General features: G+C 41.5%; 1 protein-coding gene across 3 annotated transcripts in view; it reads left to right on the plus strand.

Annotated features, from left to right (window-relative positions):
- Positions 1–13,745, plus strand: part of LOC141573941 (trafficking protein particle complex subunit 9-like) — a 184,253-nt gene that overhangs the window by 155,443 nt on the left and 15,065 nt on the right. For all 3 annotated transcript variants that reach the window (XR_012500440.1, XR_012500441.1, XM_074346849.1), the window contains 3 exons: positions 321–520; positions 823–946; positions 2,758–13,153. The gene's annotated coding sequence lies outside the window, so the exon portion shown is untranslated. The remainder of the gene's footprint in view (positions 1–320; positions 521–822; positions 947–2,757; positions 13,154–13,745) is intronic.

Genomic DNA, 13,745 nt, shown 5'->3' on the forward strand with positions numbered 1-13,745 from the left:
GAAAAGGGCTTGGATTAGATTAGAAGAGAAGGACAGAATATCAGGGAACCTGGGGGCTTGGCAGTGGGTCCTTGGGAGAGAGGGGAGCAGAGGTGGGGAGGGGCACGGCTCTGGAACCAGCTCCTGCACATGTCCCAGGGCGCAAGTCACACAGCTTTTAATTGGCCCAGGACGCTCTCCTGTCTGGATGTCACCCTGGGCAGAACATTGAGAATCGAAGGTAAGGGGTGGGCAGCACTCACCTAGGGGATCACTGAGGACTTCATTCAAGTCCACGGTGCCTTTTCTGGTCATGTGTCTTCACTTGCCCTTTATCTTAGGATCTGAGGAGCAGGAGCAAGGAACGCAAGGAGAGATTCAGGAAGACATCTGACTGTGTTAAGAGACGACAATCACAGCCACACGGGGAGCGAGGACACTTGCAGCAAAGTAAAACGACTTCACAACTATTGCATCAGAGCTGCCGGTGTAAGAGAGCCTAAGCCTGTCTCAGAGTGCAGGGGACAAGTGGAAAGGAATGGTAAATTTCCACTGACAGTTGAAATTTTGTTAAATAGCCTGCTACTGTTGCTTGTATCACTTGAATGAATGCAGGCATATTTCTATGGGCATTTATATGTTCACTCAAACCCACCAGCCACTCATGCCCCCATCGGGGATGGGCTTTCTCAAGCACAGTGCACCTCCTGGTTGGGTGAGCCACGCTGCGGGTCCTCCCCTGGGGCCGGGCTGCTGCAGGGCACTGAGTCCCCGAGGCACGGCCTGCGAGACACGACAGGAACACCTCTGCTCTTGACTGAGGGCCTCCGTTTCCCCCTGCAGTGTAAGAATGCTGGTGACTGAGTTAGAAGCATGCTTCGAAGCTGTCCATGTCCTTGCCATCCAGAAGCGGAGCCTGGGAGCTTCCGAATTTCTCCAGAATGCGGTTTACATTCATCTTCGACAGGTGAGTTTATGTCCTTTTACAAGTGGAGTAATTACTGCCGTTTTCCTGGAACTTACTCACCACTAGTCCATCTGATTTTTCTGTGCTTGGATTCAATATGGCATGCTAAAAATTCTGGAGTCAGATCTTGAAACCCTGATGAAGAGGATTATTTTATTTCTTTATATGATAGTATTTTACTTTCAAAATTCAGAGTTTTCGGTTCTTTCAAAAATTTTTTGGGGTGTTGGAGAAACAACTTTGCTCTTACCATCTTTGTGACCTGTTGCTATATGCCTCTCACCTGTCTTCTGTCACTTGTGAGGCGGTTCCATTTGTGACCCTGTCCGGGTTGTTCATGGTATAAAACATAAAGTCTTTAAAAGTACAGTCCCTTTTACTCTGAAGACATTCCACAAATACTACTTAAATCTGGGTGTGGTTTTAAGAAGACAGAATCATTAGAACATGTACTTGCAGGTTGCTAGTGCAAAATCCCCAAATCAATAGTCTAGCTCAACATCTAAAATCTTTCTAATCTACCTTGGATTTGTATGGATAATTGAAGCAGTTTGCTAAGAACTCAAGACCAGGGTTAGAATACAGGCTGGTGTAGCTCAGCAGGTCCTCCCAAGCTGATGCTCTGCCAGAGGGCGGGTCCTAGGGGAGAGGGCGTGTCCTCCCCTCCCTGAGCTGACAATTTGATGGCAAAGACCTTCATCAGGTGAAGAACTTGACTTTCTTCTAAGAACAGTGGGTTTGAAAAGAGTCCTAAAAGCGTGGGAGTGACACAATCCCATTTGTCTCAAGTAGGGGAGAGTGGCTTTGTGGCCACTTGGGAGACTCGTGAGTCCAGGTGGGCAGTGTTGGTGGCTTCCACTTGACCTGTGGGACGGTCAGTGGGTAAAAGCGAACAGATTGAAGGCATGTTTAGATGGTAAAAAGGAAAGGATGAATGCTGTCTGTGAAGGTAGGATGGAGGAAGGAACAGGTTTCTGGGTGGATTAATGAGGTAAATGATGATCCTGCTGTGCTCTGAGGAGGGAAAGCTGTAGAGGGATTTCTGGAGGATAACTGATGTGTACAGCTGTGGGTAAAGTGAAAGGCTGTTAGATGTGTGGTTTGGGAGCTCAGGTGAGAGCCAGTAGTGAGTAGGGGGAGGGGAGAGAGACTTTCAAATCAGTTTGTCTTGTGAACATACAAATAAATATGAGTAATGACACACTTAAAACCTCTATATTCTGTATTTAAAGCCCAGTAACATTTTGCTTTATTGACTGCCGAGGTTCTTAATTTTTTTAAATACAAATAAAATAAATAGAAACAAAATAGTGGAGATAATGAACATCTTAGAGTTGATGTGTGTCCTTGTATGTATTTTCATACCTCATGTGTTTATAACCATAATCTACAAATAGATAGCTTGCTTAGCATAAGAGTTAAACAGAGGGACGTGACACACAGTGTTGGGGCTTGAAGCTGATCTTCTCGGGCAAATTAAGTCACCTCTATGTGCCTTAGTTGCATCTTCTGTGACTTCCCCCGGGACCCTCATCACAGCTGATTTCCTAGACTAGATGTTGGGAGGGAGGCTGCTGAAGGGAATAAGAAGTGGCAACTTCTAGGGATATTGAAGAGAGAGACAAAAACAGATTAAAGCCGATAAACTGAGTAAAAATACCCTCAAAAGAGAAAGAATCCCGCAGTGTTTTGAGCCCCTTAGCGTAAGGGAAACAAAATCAGGTAGACCCAAAGCTCTTGAGCATTTGTGTATTGTGGGTGGGAGGGTGTCATCAGAAAAGTGTTGAGAAAAGGCCTTTTCATTTCCCTAGACGTTTCCAGTAAGGATGGGGAGCAGAAGAGAAAACCCCCTGCTTCACAGTGGAAGCTGCTGTTTTGTGCAAAACTGACCAAAGGTTGGAGAACATTCATCAGCGGTGCTGGCAAATGAAGAGACTTCGGGATTGGGTGGGGCACTTGCTGCGACTTCCAGGTGACCTGCTGGCTGGGGGCTGTGAGGCGGGCAGTAGGTTTGCAGGTTGACCCGGGCATAATCCCTGGCTCTGAGGCTGCTGGTCTGACTAGCAAACCTGGGCACCCGCAGTCCTAATGGGGCAGCTCGGGATGTGGCCTGGGACACCTGCTGAGCTGCGGGCGAGAAGAGGGCTTCCCTGAGGGGGTGTCATGCGGAGAGTGGGAATGTGTTCCTGCAGGGGAGGAAGAGCCTCTGAGCAGGGTGCTGGATGCACAGGCAAGACCAGCCTGAGCACGGAGGCTTCTGGGAGCCAGAAGTCATACAATGGCCCGAACCGCCTTGTTCCTGCCAGACTGCAGGGAAAAGATGCTGAAAAAGTAGGCTAGGGTCAGACCCTGTGGTGTTTTATGAGTGCCAGTAAAGGACTGGTCAGGCAGGCACGAGAGAACCCTGTGGGCGTCCCAGCTGGGGCGTCACGCCGGAGGGAGGAACAGAGTTATAGACTTTGCCACTTATTAGCTGTGTGACTTTGAGCAAGATCACCCCGCCTCTCTATATATATATCTTCATCTGTAAAGTGACAGAGTGACAAGCTCGTGTCATCAGAAGGCTTAGTTTTGCTCTGATCCTCTTTGTCCAGTCCTGTCAGTGCTGCCCTGTGAAGTTCTGCAGCGGATGCTCTTACCCTGAGAAGGGAGGGCGTAGAGGGACATTGTAGTGCCCGAGGGCAGGAAGGGGTTGCTTTAAAAGCAGACATGTTGCCGCCTGCAGCTGCAGGCCTGCAGGCAGTTTGGTTGAAGGTCCTGCAGGGGACTTTGGAGGCCTTAGGTCGTGGAGAGTTCTTTGGACGCCTTAGCTTCGTCTTAAGTCTTGTTTTCCCTTGCGGACCGGATTTGCCTTTGCAGATTGATGCTGAAGGTTGAGGTTCTAGCAAAGCTGTTTTCAGAGATGGGTATATACGTAAAATATCGTATAAAATAAAATGATTTATTTAACGTGTGGGACTTTGCAGCTGTTGGGAACAGCTCTGTTGTCCTGGTCGTCACGGAGGACACCAAGGGTCAGCAGAGCGTGCGGGAGGGCAGGTAGCCTGCAGTGCTGCTGCGGGGTGTTCTCCCGAGTAAAGCACTCTGCTGAGTTGACTTTTCTCTGAGTTTGGTTGCCAGATGAGCAGACAGCAAATTAATGAGTTCTGGTGGGATTGTATAATGACAGGAAGAAAGAGGAAACCGTAGTTTTTCCAGACTAAAACAAGCTTTTGTTTCCTGATCCAGTGTGTTCTATTACAGAATTGATGAGTTGTGTCTATTCTGGGACTTCATTGAAATAAACGTTCAGCCTAAATCTTAAGAGTTATGTTTTATTTGGCTGGAGGACTCGAGCCGGGATGGCAACCTCTCAGATCACTCTGAGGGACTGCTCCCAAGAGGTAGGGGAGGAGCTAGGATATATAGAAGTTTTACAAGAAAGACCAGGTAGTTGGAACAATAAAATATTGCTTGTTATCTAAAGAAAACCAGATATCTCAAGATCAAGTATTTAGTGCTTTTCTATGTATGGGAGGAAGCAAACATTTGTGTCATTGAATTCATCCCTTTGGCAGGTACCTAGCTATCTAGAGCCAGTATCCTGTCCTTTCTTACTCTGAGTCCGCTCAGAGGGCACCACTGTGAGTGGCTGAGAGGCTGGGCTGCAGGCATGCACTCGTTGGGGGTGGCAGCATCCGCTGATGACTTGGTTTCAGCATTCTTTGTTTACTGACATGGTTGCAGTATTTTCATTCACAGTGCTCCCCCTTGGTCCTAAATTCTGCCAATATTTTGAGAGACATTTCATGACCAATTTTGTCCCATGGTGCTAGGATGGCTCAATCCTAGTTCACGCGAAGAATCTTCTGAGTTGCCATTCAAGGTGTTAGTCTTTTATCAGGCCCTGTTGATACTAAAAATTCTCTGGATCACCTGTCTTACTTGTTTGTTATGATCCAGGAAGTGTGTTCCCTTCATTGCTCACTCCCATACCTAGAATCACACTATTACAATTACTTTATTCAGGGTTATAAATTTTATCTATTTCTTCAAGATGTTTAGCCATCATAAATTTTATATGCCTAGTTACACTTTGGGAAATGTAACAGACAATTTTATAAAATAGACAGGATATAAGTAATACAGCTAGTAACGTTAATAAAGTCACGATTAAGAATTTAATAGTCGGGAAGTTGTATTTTGGGGTTAAAATTTTGCTTGTGTTTCTGATTGAGTTTAGTGATCTTATGAGAAAGTTCATATATATGGTCAGTCTCAGAGCAGGTATTAATTGGCCAGGTGAGGTCTCCCACCTTGTAAGATCAACAGAGGCCTAAACAGAACTATAATTTCTTTTCAGAATAACGTTTCTGAGGGCTATCTAGTTAGAGCCTTGGAGTAGGGAAACCCACCAAGGTAACACAGAAGAACTAGACATAGGTAATTTACCATAAACTTAACAATTGGAGTAGTTCATAATCAAACGTAGGAGAATTTATCACAGTAATTTTTATGCAGCCCTGGTACGGTGTCTTGGGTCAGCTGTCTACCTCTGAAATCATCTTCTTCTCATCCTGGCCTGGTAGCTTTTTCTCCATTTGGGTATTGTTTTACGGTGAGCAGTGCTCTATAGGCCAGTGCATTGCAGGGGCTATTTCTGATAGGAAATGAACACGAAAGTCCATTTCCTTCAGCTTTGGTGTGTATGGTCTATTTAAGAGTACCTGATAAAGGGTCCTTCCATTCAGGTTGGAGACAGTTCTTTAAGTCATGCCTGTTCCAGTTTGTATAATCCCCTGGCTGCAGGTCATGGGGCATTGGAACTTTACCCAAGGATAGATTAGTGAGCTTCAGAAACAAAGCTAGAGTATCCTATTAATAATTCATTTAAACTGTACAGCAATGTGACATAACAGCAAGGAATGATTGGGAAGTGTGTTAGTAAATACGGACGTCAATTAACAAAACTAGAATTTAATATCCACTAAAATATAATCTTTTTTCTCTCTAAAGTTACCCTCATTTTTCTCAAATAAAGCCATGTCAAGATTAGTTTGTTTACAAGTTGTCTGATTATTTGATCATATAGGCTTTTTTAAATTGGCTGTGTTGAAACTTTTAATTAGGAGTCTCAGGGTAGAATGTTAATAAGGTTTGCTAAGGCCAGGAAAGCCCCGTCAAGGACTTGTCATGGATTTCTGCCTTACACATTTAGGTAAATTCTTTTCTCTTTAAAATAATTAAAATACCTTGAGATTCCTATATCTGTTAGGAGATGATCTTCCTCATTTGTCTGATAGAGCCACTGGGGACCTAAGAGTTTTTAGTCTATTGAGGGATCAGATAGAGGGAAAAGATAACTGTTCCAAGTCTGATTACATAGGTATAATTTATCAAATTGCTGTGAATCATAGCTAGCTTAAAGAGAAGAGATTCTTTATGTCTGGGAAACAGGTTAAAAGCCAGTAGTATTTTAAACAAAATCAAAAATTATAACCATATTCACCAGTTTACTCAGTCCCATGTAACTAATTCTTTTAATCACAGTTTTCATTGGAAATTTAAAATTTCTTACCCAGTTTAGTTCACTACAATAGTTTGAAATTTATTAGAAATCAGTAAATCTCCTTGAAGAGCAAGCATTTTGCAAAACCATCAGAAGACAACCATTAACTGTCTATAAATGACAAAAGATGTAAAATTATGGTTAAACACCGTTACACTATAATCGATAAAGAAACCTGGTCAGTATACCCAGAATTATCACTGGTAACATTTCAGATATACCAGAATTTTAGGGAGTCCATATAATTTCTACAATATCTATATTAATAATATTTTCTCATACAATATAACCTTAGAAGATTTATTATTCATTTGACAATACCGTGTTATTTAACATGCCAAATGAAATTTACTAGATTAAAATCTCTCTTTGGGATGTTTCAGGGGCCCTCTGTAGCATCCCAAACTTAACTGGAGATTAAAAGAAGTTTAATTAGAAATTGATATTTGGGGAGCTTGTTAAAAGATTTCAGAACACTTGTTCAGATAAACATATAGATCACTGTAACATAGTACTAATTCATTAACAAGAAAATGCGTCAAAGGTAATGGCAGAAAAGATCAGTCAATTGGTATAAGAAGTTTTACAATCTGTTACTGAAGGTGGATTAACATTTTAAGAAAATTTTTTCCTCTTAACAGCGAGAAAACCAAATCTAGTCTTGTACCTGCTTACTTCTAAGATTCATTTACTTTGCCCAAGTTGACTCTAAACTTAGCCAATTCCGACCACGTATGAAACTTTCCTCAGGGTTCCTCTTCCACAAGCCTTCCATAGCTTTCTATACTCATATTAGTGTGTCCCTTATTTTCTCTTCCATTCAGAAGTAACCAGCTTCAGGAGAAATTCACTATTTTTGATTAACAAAATATAATTCCATTCTTATATCTTCCTTTACACATTTATCTTACTTTCCTAGGATACTGAGATCATTCCCTTAATAATAGAGACTATTTCAGGGTGGCATCATCCATTTATTAGTATTTCTAAACACCTTTATTTTGTCTGTAAGAGGAAGTTACATGTTAAGTAATTCATAATTCAATCTTATTTTATCTGAAAATGGCATAGCTATTTAATAAAATCCTATCATTTGACTTAATTTAGCACAACTCTAGAATTTAAAGATACCAAACATTTAGAGATTATCTTAAGCATACATTTTAAAAATATATTTTAAAAATTTACCCAAAGCTCTCATCTCATTTGCATTTAATTTACTTAAAATTTTACCACACCACATTACTGTTTTTTTCTTGACAAATCTGCAACAGATATAACAGGATCTTATTTGACTTTCATTAAAACTAGGTACAGTAAAAGCATTATACTTAATATTGATGACTTTAAAGATGTCTATATTAATTAGAACATTCTTAAACTAAACAATATCAAATATTATCTTAATATTGAATATTTTCCGGTTCACGTGACGCTGAAAGTCAATTTGTTCAGTTTTTATTTTAAAAATACTTAATTTTCAAGCTCTTATTTTTTACGTCAATTAAGCAGATCTCTTTGACTTTGATTTTTTTTAGCTGTAGAAATATCTCACATCAATAATGTGTACACAGTCTTATAAACAGACAAAAGCTAGAGATCTCATAGGTTCACTTTAAAACTTACTTATAAGATAGGTATAATAATAGTTGGAATAAAGTGAATTTGCTTGCTCAAATCACTAAGGCTTGCTATTTATGAAACAGACATTTAAGATTTCTTGACAAAATCTGAAGGACACGTCAGAGTTATGAGTTCTAAAATGCCAAAAATTTCTTGGCCTTAAGTATTATCTCGTTGAGCTAATTAGGCTCAGTCCTAGGTCACTGTTTGCTGTATTTACATTTCTGATCTGCAAGACAAAGACACAATCTTCCAATTCCCCAGAGAACTGCTCTCTCACCCAGACCCAATTTTCTCTCCTTAATTGGCATTATTTTTATCAGTGAGAAGAGCTGTAAACAAAGAATTCCGTGTTTTAAAACCTTAAGGTTTAATTTATCATGTCTTCCAAAGCTTGCATAAGGCATTTAGTAAGGTCTCTTTTCCTTGAGTTATAAGTTAAACCCAGGGTAAACCTCTTATTATATTTTTTTATTAGCCACTGAATATTAGTTTTTAGTTTTACGTAATACTGGACGGCTCATGTAACTCTGTTGGTTTCTTTTACTTTGTTCAATTAATATTTTCTGAGGGACAGATTTGTGCCCAGACTTATAACACCAAGAAGAGGAAGCGTTTTTCCATTGAAACATATCTATCCCACAACATAATTAAGCAAAAGTTTTATATAAAGACCATTTAAATATACCAATTTTACAAACTTTTATCTCAATTTTATTAAATCTTATACCTTTAATTTTTATATTTATGTTTTAATCAATAATTCTTATTTCTAGAAGGAGTGCCAGAAGCCTTTTTTTTTTTTTTGTGCATTGTATCTAATTTTATAGAAAAGTCTCTAGGATGCCCGAGGTTCAGCCAAAGAGCTTAGACACTTCTCAATTTTTAATTTGATTAATTGGTCTGTTGTCCCAATCATTGATCAAGTATTTCAGTCTATATATACATATAATTTAAACTGCGGCAAATAAAACGGACTTGTTTGAACTTTAATGTTGGGGGGCAGTAGGTGATCTCTTAGGCCCTTTTTTTTTTACTTTATGTAGTGTAGTATCAAAACCTTGTACCTAAATCCAAAAATGTCCATTTTATTTATCTCATTCAAAATAACCATATAAAAATATTTATCCACTTGGGATAAGCCCTGTATCTTTTTTTTTTCGACCTTTTAACAATCCTTTTTCCAGTTATTCAACCTAATTAACATTAATTATTCTAAGTTTTTATTAGCATCCCTAGAACCATTTATCAGAAAGGAAAAACACAAATGTAGCTTTTCAAACCAGTTTTATTTTTTTCACTAAGTTCTTAGCTTAACCATTAGATATATTTTTCTACCTTTAAAATTGATTTTAATAGATACCAATAAAACAGCTGTTTATAATGAGATCTCTTTCAACTTTCACCAATTTAAAAGTTTTTCCAAATTAAAGGATCCATCATATGGCCATCAATTTATATATATACATATAATAATGTATATATTATTATTATATAATATATATATATAATATATATATAGTGATTTTAAACCAATAAGATGAAGAGGCTCTTCCACATGAGAGTGGGGGTGTTGCCTAAATAAAATTCAAAGGTTTACTCTTCAAAAGCTAAAGGCCTTTGTGGTCCAGGCTGATGAAACAAAGTTTAAGATGGCAAAATATCTGACAATTGGTACAAAGAATTGCTTAGAATCCCAATTTATTTGCGTGGCCACCATATGTACACAAGACTTGAACCTTTTGTATGGCAGAGTCCAAGGTTTCCTTTAAAAAAAAAGTAAACTTATATATACATACATACACACACTTAAAACACCCAGAGAAAGATAAAACGTTTACATTTCAAGGACACAGGAAGAGAAATCCAAGTTCCCCCTAACGGGGATTTTGCTTTTATAAGTTCAGAATTCCAAAAAATGTTTTTATCAGCCCTGGTTAATTACTTTCATAGTGAGTTTTTTTTTTGTTTTGTTCTAATTCCCAATTAATGCTGTAAGTTTTGTACGTACATAAACCTGGCTGGGGTAATAGTTGGAGGCTGGAAATCTGTCATTTTTTCTTTTCTTTTCTGTTTTTTATTTTTTTTTTTGAAAGTTCTATTCCACATTGTAAGTTCGGGTTCTCAGAATAAATTTGCTAGTAAGATTTCCCTCAGGGACAACTCAATGGCATGAAGTCTTTGCCTCTACCACTCCTGCAAGATTCTCTGTCACCAGAGAAAGCTGTTACCAGCCAGGAGGAGGGTCCCATTTTTGGAGTTGAAAGGTTACTCATAAGAGTTTTACTTTTATCCTGAAAAAGTCAATGGAGGTAACCAAATTGAGGAAAACATTAGACCAACCTCTTACCTAACCACTCAGCCCTGAACCCAGTGTCCTTCAACTTGGACACACTCGGGACGTCTCCACTGGGTGAGTATTTTCCTGGTATGTTTCCACCAGCCCCACTTCGGACGTCTCCGCAAGGTGGGTATTTCCCGTTATCTTTCAACCAGGCCCCACCCAGTATGTCTCCACTGGGTGGGTAATACTCCCCCAGTATCTTTTAACTGGAGGGCCAGTTACCTGGAAACACCGCCAAATAAAACTCAGGATCATCAAACAATATGTGATTTCCGAGAACCAAGAGAGACTCACCCAAATTCATCTGGACTCCCCGAGGAGGCAGATGGGCACAAAGGGCCACTTATGGTACCAAGGCTCCAGATACTCGGAGAGTTCAGGTGGAGAAAGTCTGCTCTGGGTCCCTTCATGGTGTCCAAAACTGTTGACTGAAATACATGTGCAGCCTAAAGGTTAAGAGTTATGTTTTATTTGGCGGGACGACTCGAGCCGTGATGACAGCCTCTCAGATCTCTCTGAGGGACTGCTCCCAAGAGGTTGAGGAGGAGCTAGGATATATAGGAGCTTTACAACAAAGACCAGGTTGTTGGAACAGTGAAAGATTGCTTGTTATCTAAAGAAAGCCAGGTATCTCAAGTTCAAGAATTTAGTGCTTTTCTATGTATGGGAGGAAGCAAATATTTTGGACTCCCTGAATTCATTCTTTAAACAAGCACCTAGCTACCTAGGGCCAGTATCCTGTCCTTTCTTATTCTGAATCTGCTCAGAGGGCACCATTGCGAGTTGCTGCAGCTGCTGGGCTGCAGGCCTGTCCTCGCTGGGGGTTGGCAGCAGCCGCTAATGACTTGGTTTCAGCATTCTTTGTTTACTGACATGGTTGCAGTATTTTCATTCACATTGTAGTATTTTCATTCACGGACTGATTATGGAGAATCTGCAACCTTGGAAAGCAACCGAGATGGAATTACTGCAGGTACCTTCTTCTTTAATAAGCCGTGTGCAAACATAAACATGGAGGAAGCATACATTTGGATTTGGTGGTGTACGGAAGGGTTTCTGCACATTACAGGAGAACGCAATGCAGAATTCCTTAAGTCCACCTTTCTTTTCTGTAGTGGTTTCTGAGAACAGTTTATGGTAATTAACCAACATTGACAAATGGTGGCACACATTGCATTTAAGAGCTGGCCGGCTGCAAACTTGTGTATTGGACAGGTGGAATTCATAGGCAAATGGTCAGGTGGATGGGAGAGAGATGGAGCCTAGGCCTGGGCCCAGATACCGGTTTAAATCGCCATTTCCTCACCATACGGCCTTGGACTAGAATGCAACCTCTCTTAACCTGTTGGTGAATCTGTGAAATAAGCATGATAATATTCGTTTCTTCCTGGGATTGTTGTAAGTTCTAAAGAGTATTGTAGCACACATGAAGCACTTAACACACTGGCACTTAGCAGTGTTCACTGTGTGCGGCCGCCCCGCTTGGCGTGTGTCAGAGCCGTAAAGGCAGCATTTGTCTTTTGAGGGCGCACTGGTAGCCCCTTGAATAGGTTGTGAATTTGGTGATTCCCTTTAATCTTGGTAACTCTGTGTGCCATGGGGAGTTTTTTCATGGACAGATGAGGAATCTCAGGGTAAAGAAGACTGTGTAATTTGCCCAAAGTCAGACCATAATTTTGGGTGCAGGGGCCTCGGTTCAGCATGGGCCCCAGGGCCTTCTGCCCTCTCCGTTCAGCACCAGAGCCAGATGTATGGTCGGCTGTTTCCCAGCCCAGAATATCGGGCAGGCCGCAAGACACACCTGGCCCTGCACTGCTTGAGCAAAAACTACGGAGGAGAGGAAGTTACAAAAGGGATAAACATCAAAACAGATGACAGCAAACTGTGATCATCACTGAGAAGGAAAGGAACACGCCTCGCAATGCAGAACTGCGAGCTTTCCCATCGGGGCTGCTCTGGGGGCGTTCATCTCAGCTAAACAAACTCTGCTGCTGCACCAAGGCAGGAAGGCAGGGAGCGTGTGGCCAGGTAGACAGGGCCTTGTTAATCATACTCATTCCCCATTAAGCTGCAGCTGTCACGGGCAGTTACCTAGTAAACAGATGTCTTCCATAATCATCACGCACTTTTCTTGGTAGTTTTATTGCCCCACATTTGAAATGAGGTCATTGAAGCTGCGGAGTTTGCTGCATGCCCGTGATCACTATGGAAATACCCCCACTGGTCTTTCAACCAAGACTGGTGTGGCTGTCATGTCCCAGCCCTGTGAATGGCATCGTGTTGCTTCTCCCAAGTGTCCCAAATGACTGACATTGATATTCTTAATTCGTAGGAAATGGTATGTGACAGTAGGAGAAAAAGGTAGTAAGAATTTGTTTGGAAAACTAGAACAAAATCCAATTCTTCCCAGCTGGGGGAGCGTACCCTGTGTCACTCACCCCACTCACTGCGTGTCACCTCCTCCCTGCCGTCTCCGCATTCAGAAGCCACTCTGAGCCTTTGAAGAACATTTTGCCTCATGACACTGTTGACTAGGACCTGCGACCTCTCTGTCCCTGGTTAACTCTCTCTTCAAAGCCATTTAAATTTTTTGCAGGCTCCTCCGCTCAGATGTAAGAATATCCTCTTTCAACTTCTTGATGAAGCTCCTTAATGAAGATCTCGTGAAGGAAACTTTGTCAAAACCTGGGAGGTATGCACAAAGTGACTGCAACCTCAGCACTTTATAAAGTTCAGAATCAGATTTGTGGGTGACTCAGGAAAGGCTTTTTTATGGTAACAAGGGGAAAGTGAAAGGATGCAGGCTGTGTGAGACTGAAACATCTCCGTCCCAGCCAGCAAGGCACCTGCGTTCAGGATGGTGTGTGGGGAGTGCAGAGTTCTCACAAAGAAAGAAGTGTTGGGATGGGAGGGAGGACAGTTAGGTACTTTACTGTGGAGGGAAAAAGTGGGGTAAGCATTTCCTGGTTGAACAAGAGGACTGTGACATGATGTGCTTGTATTTTGGAGAGAAGGGTTTTGTGGGGACAGGCCTAGGGAGAACGCTCTGTGGCTGGGGAGTCAGCACAACAGAGAAACACAGAGAACCGTGCAGACCCCAAGGCCCCTGCTAGGGAAGAGGCTGCCCGCCAATTCGAGCCCTGGGGGCAGCTTCTGTCCCTTAGCTGGGGCCTCAGAGCTCCCTTCACAACCCAGTCCTGTTAATACATGGAAAAAAACGTGAGGCATGAGAAGGGCTGTGTCCCAGGCTTTGGTTGAGCCCCTGGGATGTGTCCCACCAGATT

This window comes from Camelus bactrianus, chromosome 18 (genome assembly GCF_048773025.1).
Source record: "Camelus bactrianus isolate YW-2024 breed Bactrian camel chromosome 18, ASM4877302v1, whole genome shotgun sequence".
NCBI classification, from domain to species: domain Eukaryota; kingdom Metazoa; phylum Chordata; class Mammalia; order Artiodactyla; family Camelidae; genus Camelus; species Camelus bactrianus.